Here is an 8,361-nt window from a genome sequence, read left to right as displayed (position 1 = left end):
GAAGTGCAAAGCATCTCTCAGGAAGAGCTTAGTTCAGCACTGCTGCTTCTCATTTTCTTAGTGCTCAAAGAGAAACAATAACTAAACACAGATTCTTTAAAAATACACATACAGAAAATAATCTGGGGGCATTGCAATCCAAATCGAATAGTTTCAGCAATATTTGATTGCCCACAAATAGTTGTGCTGTCTGCTGGAACAAACATCCAAAAGCTTCATGGACTGGCAGAAACTCATCACCCACAGAGCCCTGGTTCCAATCCAAGCCATGCAGTGCCATGCTGCTCACATGGCCCTTCCTGTCCTAATTACCCAGGAGTCTCAGCTGAGTTCTCTGCTGGATTTTAATTACAGCATTATTAGTTCATGGGGGAAAAAAATTGACAGATGCTTCAGGTTGGTTGCAGCAAATTAAAAGGCAGGTACTTGCTAGAAAAACTCAGGGATGATTAAAAAGTGAGTGGTGGAGGTTTCACTGCTTTTCAGTGAGCAGTGTTCAGAATACCAGTTACTTTTCTGCAGTGCAAGGGGACTTCTCAGCATAAAAATAAAAATTGCAACAGGTTTGGATCTGTTTTTTAAAAAATCTTATGAACATGAGTTCTTAGTTTGGTTTTTAGCTTTTGCTAGGGCCATTTTTCTCCTCTTTCCTCTATAAATAAAAACAACTATTTTTTAGGTTGCTAATTTAAGAAAAAAATTGTGTGATGCCAAGGTAAACAATAGAACTAGTTGATTACTCAGCAATTATTGTTACACTAAGTATCTCTCATAAAGAAAACCACTAGTTTTCATCTCTTTTAAGGGATGACAAATGTCATAACTTTACTAAGAACTTCAATTGCCTGACAAAGCAGTTTTGAAACAAGTTTGAATGAAATAAATGCATTACATCAAACACAGGCAGGGCCTGAAAAGATGCCAAGGTCAGGATTTTAGGAAAAACAAGAAGAAACTAGTGCCATGATTCTGAGCTCTCCATCAATTTTTCTATTCCTTGTGAGTCTTTATCTGTGGTCTCAGTGGGTCTCATCCATCGGGGTGACGTGGAGAGTGTCAGGTGAACTGAGGAAAGAGGCTTTCAGCAGACAGTGAGGTAATTTGGATGCAGGTTCTGTCTGCTGGGGTGGTTTTCTGCTTGAGAAGAAAAAGTTACAGGGTTTGTTTGCTTTATTTTTTGTTTTGTTCTGTTCTTTAAACTGACATACAAGTGCAATTTTTGGCTCCATCCTCTTCAGAAATCCATTCTGGGTTTTTGTCATGTGTAAGTTCCATATAAAAACAAGAAAGTGTTGAGATTTCCCTAATGTTTTTGTTTTTTCTTTAACAAAACAACAGTTTAAACCATGCTTCTCATCCAAGTATATCCAAAAACTATTCAAAGACAAAAAAAAAAAAAATCATTAGTTTTCACTATGAGCATGCAGAACCAGATACGTTGATAATTTCAAAACTAGAATTTTGGACAGTTTTGATTTTGACAAGTCAGTATTTGCTCATCAGGGGTGTTTTGTTGGAAAAAATTCCCATCAGCTGCAGGTTTTATTACACATTAATTACCTCACAGATAGGAAGTGAAAAACCCAACCCAAAACCTCTTTCCACTAGCGGTGACAGTTATGGGGACCTGCCAAAGACCCCACTTGAAAGGCAGTGATTTTCCTATTATTGGAGTGCAGGATGTAGAGAAAATTTTGCAACTTGTTTAAAGGAAAGGATCAGCCATATATCTGCCAGTTAATAGAATAAACGAATAAATGCAGATTTTAATGCTGTAACTCAGTGAAAGCTGAAGAACATCTTTTCCTGTTTCTAAGGGAGGCAAATGTTCACCTGGGCTCTTAATCTGGACATAGAAACAAAGGCTGCTTGTGGTTGAACTGAACATTCTGAGTACAAAAGATTCAGATTTCTTTAATTTACACCACACCTGGGCATGGTCAGTGCAGGTGGCTCTGACCTGTGGGGCTGCTACACAGCCCCAGCTGTTAATCTGGGACTCACAGATTAACACATGTGGCCTAAATGGAGCTCTGTGGCATTGTCACCTCTGGGCCATCCTGTGCCCCCAGTCTGTGCAGCAGAGGAACACACACCTTTTTTGGGGAGTTCCTTTGCACTGCAGTTTTATAGGAACTCTTGGGTGGTGGCCTGTCGTGGAGCCCGAGCTCACTGAATTTAGATTCAGTAAGGAAAGAAATTGCAGAAGGTACATCTTCTGTATCATGGTGGAATTAGTGCTGGTTGCTGCTCTGAAACTTAAGGTCAAAATCTCTGAATCTCTATCCGGAACAGCTGTAAACCTCAGAACACACTCCCTGCTTTGGCCGCACCTCCACACGGATGTTTTTGGCAAACAGTGCAGTACATTTCACCCAGGGAGCTGGAGCTGTGGCATTTGCAAGACCATGCAGCTACAAGTAATTTAATGTTGTGTGAAACACTTATCATTATGTCCAAAAGGCACAGTTCATGCGCTGCAGGAATCCCACTGCTATTTCCAAAAGCAGAGGATGGTTTGGGATGCACTGTGCATACTCACTCTAAGAGACAGCACAAGTCCTGTAGACAAACTGGAAATTTCTGCTTGTCCGTACTTCATATTTCACCATAGCTATCTCTGGGTAATGATGCAGTATTGTCAGCAGTGGAGGTTTTTTTAACTGAAATATTTAATACAGAAGAGTATCAAAATTACCTGATGATTTGCTCTTTCTACCATGATCAGTATGTCAGAGGTCTTCCCATACTAGACCATCACACCAAGTCTGCTGCTGCTTCTACTGTGATCACTCCCGAAAACAGGCAGTTCTTCCATCTTTTCTATTAATTCAGTACACTCATTTTTCCTTGCAACGACACTCATTTATATGCATTCCCTACTTCTGATCTTGTGAGCAGAAAGACTCCTAAATGGTACACATAGCTCTGCTCAAAAAGAAATGCAGAGCTGAACTGCACTTTTGGCCTCTCAGCTTAAGAGAATCACATGCGTTGGCTTTGCACTAATGCTTTCTAAGCACCACTGCTGAATTTTGGTAGGGATTTACACATCCAGTAGATAAGGAAAGACAGCTGGTGCTCTCCCTGCATGTTTGGTTCCATACAAAGCCCAAAGCCAGGAGCTGTCCATGGTTGGTGCAGGCTGTTCTCATCATTGAGGACAGCCCTGGGCTCCCACTGACACACCTGACAAATCACCGTCTCTGGCAGCCCTGCTTTAAGGAGCTTCTGAGATCCAGCAATAAGTAACTCAACTATAAATTGCCACACTTCTCTCAATTTGAGATTTTGTGTCAGAAAATGCTCCTGAATAGTCAAAGTGGATATTAATACCTGTCATGGGTCAAATGGGAAGAAGGGGAGAAGATGAGAATGAAGAAAATGCTATCAAGTGTAACAGGAAGCAAATAACGTTTTTAGCTCACGGTGAGATGTCATTTGACAAGGCAGCATCCTGCAGGAGAGAAGCACGAAACTTGTTTCCTGATGCACTGCATGCATGCTCACACCTCACTCACCTTCCTCAGGTATTTGTCCACTTGTATTCTGCTGAATTTGCCCCAAAACATTTCTCTCATTTCACAGAAGGCCCACCATACATTCCTTATTTGATTTAATATTTCCTCACCTTGTTTCTCAGTTACTTTTGGCCTCTAGAATTTTTGCCAGGCCCACTTCTCCAACCTTTCTCCCAGCAGAATAGTCTCCTACAATGTTTTCCATTCACTACTTCCTGGAACTGTGTCCATAATAAAGATTTCTTCTGTAATGAACTGAAACATCAAAGCTAGCAAAAGGCACTGACACCATTGCTTTTTTGACCAGTTGCTTACAGAGCACTTACACCCAGGCTTTGCATCACTGCTGTGGAAGTGCTTGTTCTGCAGTCTTGTCTGCAGGGCAGACCTTTCCAGACTGGCGCATCTGCACACAATTACCCCCCAGACAGCTGTACCTGTACGGATCAGAGACCAGACCATTAGCCCTGAAGAGCTCAAACCTTCCCACCGCACTCGCTTGTAACACACTCTGGTGCTCAAGTTCTCAGCAATCATAAATGATAGCACCTATCAATTTTAGCTGCTTAGATGTTCCCCACTGCTACAGTAATGAATGCTTTACACTCCTTAATGCACTCACCTTTCAATCCCACACTGAAGTTCTGAAGCAACAATAGGAAGATTAAATGTTGGAGTTGTTAATTTCTCCAAAAATCCTTCTGATGCCTAGTTCCAAAGAACTGATGTGCTCACAGCTGTAGCTTGACCAGAGACAGGAAAATTTTGCTTCCATGCCTGCCCATAAAGCCTTTTGTCATGACTGAACTGAATTGCTTGGCCCCTAATTTCCACTTGCCTTCAGGAGCAGTAAGAAACTGGTGCTCTTCTGTTACTGTAAACAGTGACAGAGGATTCTCACTGGAAATATGAAGATTTATGCCTTCTTTCATAGAATCGACTTCCTAAAGCACATAGAAATTATGTGAGAGTGCTGAGGGTGCCTCCTTAGTATGCAGCCACTGTGTTTTTAATTCTGCACTCCATCCATTGAGCCTTTCTCTCTTAAGCATCGTGTAGGAAGTCTGAGCATCGTTAGGATTTGAACTTTGTTCACTACCTGTAAACCCCTATTTTTATCTAGACAGAAGGAATTTGGCCAAAGTTACACAGGAGACCTGTTGTAAATTAGAGAATTGAGGTTAAGCCTCTTACATCTTAGAGGAGCAGCCTGACTGCTGCTTTCAGAAGAGCTTCAGTACATTACACCAGCTAAGTGTCTGGCTCAATCACTATTTTGTGGATTACCAGAGGGCAGATTAACTGGAGTCTATTGAATTTTTAAAACATAAAATAAATACCTCCTATAAGCTCTTAACAGGTTTCTCCTAGCAAGGTTTTGAGGAATTTCCACCTTACTAATTCTGCATGTGTATAAACGCACAGAAATTGATAGTACATGAACCTACCTAGTGGTAGAGGAGAGACTCATAACATTATTTATGGCTAATGAAAGGCAATGTCATTCCTGACATCCCAGATAAATCATGTTTTCCATTGCTATACACAAATGGACTGGAATATAGTTAGCATTTAGTCTGCTAGGCAAGAATAACCTCAGCCCTTTCAAATTGGAATTCTCTAACCACCCATGAACGATAACATGGTGTGCATTTACCATCAATTTTCTGACTTTGTGGAGAACAGGGACTGAGAGCAAGGCAGACAGAGCATCTCATGCAGTGCCTTGTTACTTATAATTTCTTTACTGTGAGTCTGTGCACACCCCTCAGCTGAACCAAATCCTTTTCAGCTGCAGCTGATAATGCAACACCCACAGATCAAGGTCACTACCTGGAAATTGCTTGCTTTTAACTGGACTCACTTCAGTGGTATTAAGCTTCAAGTGCTGCTTAGTTTTAGCTTTGATTTGGTTAATAATGCACCATCCTCTTGTGAACGGGGCGCTTAAGCTCAGTTAGACCCTCATTGTTGCCATTGCTCAAATCAGCTGCAGAAAATGTGCAATATTGTCAGCAGACTTTTGAATTGTATTTATTTTATAATAAATATTTATATTTATTTATATATATATATATATAAATATATATTTTATGATGTGTTTACTTGCACCAGCAAGGTGATCACTGGTTTCTTGGTGTTTTACATCAGTTCTAGTTTTTTAAGTAACTCCTGTGGCAATGGAATACAGATATAATAAAGGAAATTAATTCCACTGCAACAACCTGAAATAGCAGTGCAATGGTGAGAGGTGCCATGGCACAGATGCAGCACATAGCATGCTGGTGGTGCTGAGACTGCTCCACGGAAGACTAAATAAAAGGAATCTTTCCACTGCTCTTCTAATCCTTTTATTTCTGAGGCTAAAGGCAAGTCCAGTAGAGCATAGCTAATTACAACTCTGATCTTTAAGCATTGCATGGCTGGTGGAGCCCTTACATACACCGATGTGAAGCTGCTGCAAGTAACACCCCGATACCTGCACACCTGTGTTAGGAAATTCCTTTCAAAGCCTTTCTGTTCAACAGAGACCAAGACCTTTATGTCTGCACACTAAAATTGTATTTAAAACCCCAGCTCAATTGCAAAGTGAAAGAGACAAACCCTTTGAGGAAACAGTAATGACCTTTGCTGGTTCCCAAGGATGTTTAACTTCTTGATTTAGTCAGCAAGTTTGGACAACTCAGTTTGCCAAGGCTTTTGTAATTTCCCTTGTCCTTGTGAAGATGGTTAATATTTAGCTATCAGTTGAGTCAATGTTTATTCCCCTGTAATTTTTTTCAGTTCTTTCTATATGTCTAATGACTGGTTGTAAACATACATTCCACAGAATGATTTTATATTTTTAACCAGAAAATCGTACTGCTTAACCCTTTTCCTTTTTATAAAGAAACTTATAAGGGGTTTAATTTTGACTAGGAGCATCATCTAACAAACCTCCATAAATAGTCACTCATTCAGTATATCCTCTACATTCCCAAATAAAAATCTTTTGCTTAATGTGTGCTTTATCTAATGTAAAATGTATTTTTTCTAGTCAATAAATATTTCTATAGCTGGGTGAAGCACTGCTGCACCACTTAGGAGTTACATTTCAGATAGTCACAAGTTCCCACTTAGAGGATTGAGGAGTCTTTGGACTAACCTCAGGAATTAGTTTTTCCTCAGGATGAGGCATCATCACATGAAATTGTGGGATATCCATGAGCTTGGTAATATGGAAAACTCTTTAACCATTCAGCATTACCAATGATGTTCCAAATATTTCTCTGCATTCCTGACATCAAGGTAAGATCAGCAGCTCCTGGCTGCTGAGGAGTATTTTTGGGTGATTGGCAAAACATTAGCAAATACAATCTTGTTGTGCAGCACCTCCTCTTCCTCTTTTAATGCACCGGGACTACCTCCAAATATAGACACATCCAAATTCTAATCAGAAATGGTATTTAATGCCCCAGAATTACTTATCAGGACTCTGTTAAGTCAGAGATCGTGCAGTGCAGGTTATAAAAGCAGGATGCAGGAGCCAGGATTCTTGGGATCTTTCTTTAAAGCTGGCTTGCTCTAGTCTCAGGGAAAAACAGGAAAAAAAAAATCACTCACTTCTATGATGCAATTTAGTCATCTGAAAAAATGAAATAACTTCACTGTTCTACTTCACAGGCACTGTGTGAGTCCTCAATAATACTTGTGAAACTATAGCGTGATCTCTTGGCAAGAAGTGTTCTGATGGAGCCCAAATGTCAAAAATTGCTTTCAAATCAGAGAGTGAAAAGTGTACACCAGACAGACATGGATGGTGCTGTAGTGATTTTCACTGTGATGCCTCTCTTACTGTTTCATCTCCTTTATTACCTTTTCAAGGCCTATTTTGATGAGTTAGCATTGCCTAGTTCTTTCTTCCCCCCTCCAAAATTTCACATGTCCTCCTTAGCCCTGCTCCCTTTTCAATTTTTTTTTCCTCATAAACTGCTCATGAATTGCCTTGGCAGTGAGTAAAGTGTAAGTACTTTTAGAAAATGGTTTATGGTTCAGTGGCCATCAGCAAATGCTGTCAGAGCTGATACCCTTCAGCTGGGAGGGAACAGCAGCTTCACTCACGCCATCCCTCACCTGCTGTGGTGCTGGAAGGGAGCCAGGATGGAGAATTCCCAGGCCAGGCCACTGCCAGAAAATTTTATTCCTAAGGGTTCCCACTGGCCATGAAATTTGAGTACTCAAATGACTGTGATATCACACACTGAGGAAAATAATCAGCTTTTGAAGCAGCTCCGTGTGGAACTGGAAGAGTTGTGGTCATCCAGGTATTCGCCCAGGGCTGCCAAGAGGATGGGACAGACTTCAGATGAGGACAGGAAAACAAAGGATCATTACTGCTGTAAAATATAAAGACATGGACAACCAACCATGTCTCTCTCTCTCTTTTTCTATACCATGCTAAAGAACTAAATAGATTAATCTCAGAAGTCTAATACCATACTTGAATGTTTTGAACGAGAGCCTCCTAAATACAAAAAAATTATGTGAGAAATGGATTTCTAAAGAATTTTTGTAAGAAGATTAGATATTTTAGAGAACTAGAACTGTGAAAGATGTATTATAGTAGAACTATGTGGAGATTGTCCCTGTCTTCTGTTTCTCTTTCTGTCTCTCGTTTTCTCTCTCTCCTCTCTTTTCTTGTCCCCTATGCTAGGAAAATGTACCCTTCTTTATCAATAAACAGTTCTCAGATATAGTATTGCCACATTTGTGCTTCATTTTCGTCTGAGAAATCTATCAAAAAGAATCCTTTCCCAGCTCCCCTTTTTGCAACAGGACGGGACACCCTGGAATGTAATTT

Source organism: Anomalospiza imberbis, chromosome 19 (assembly GCF_031753505.1).
Source record: "Anomalospiza imberbis isolate Cuckoo-Finch-1a 21T00152 chromosome 19, ASM3175350v1, whole genome shotgun sequence".
Lineage (NCBI taxonomy): Eukaryota > Metazoa > Chordata > Aves > Passeriformes > Viduidae > Anomalospiza > Anomalospiza imberbis.
This window is presented reverse-complemented; position numbering follows the sequence as displayed.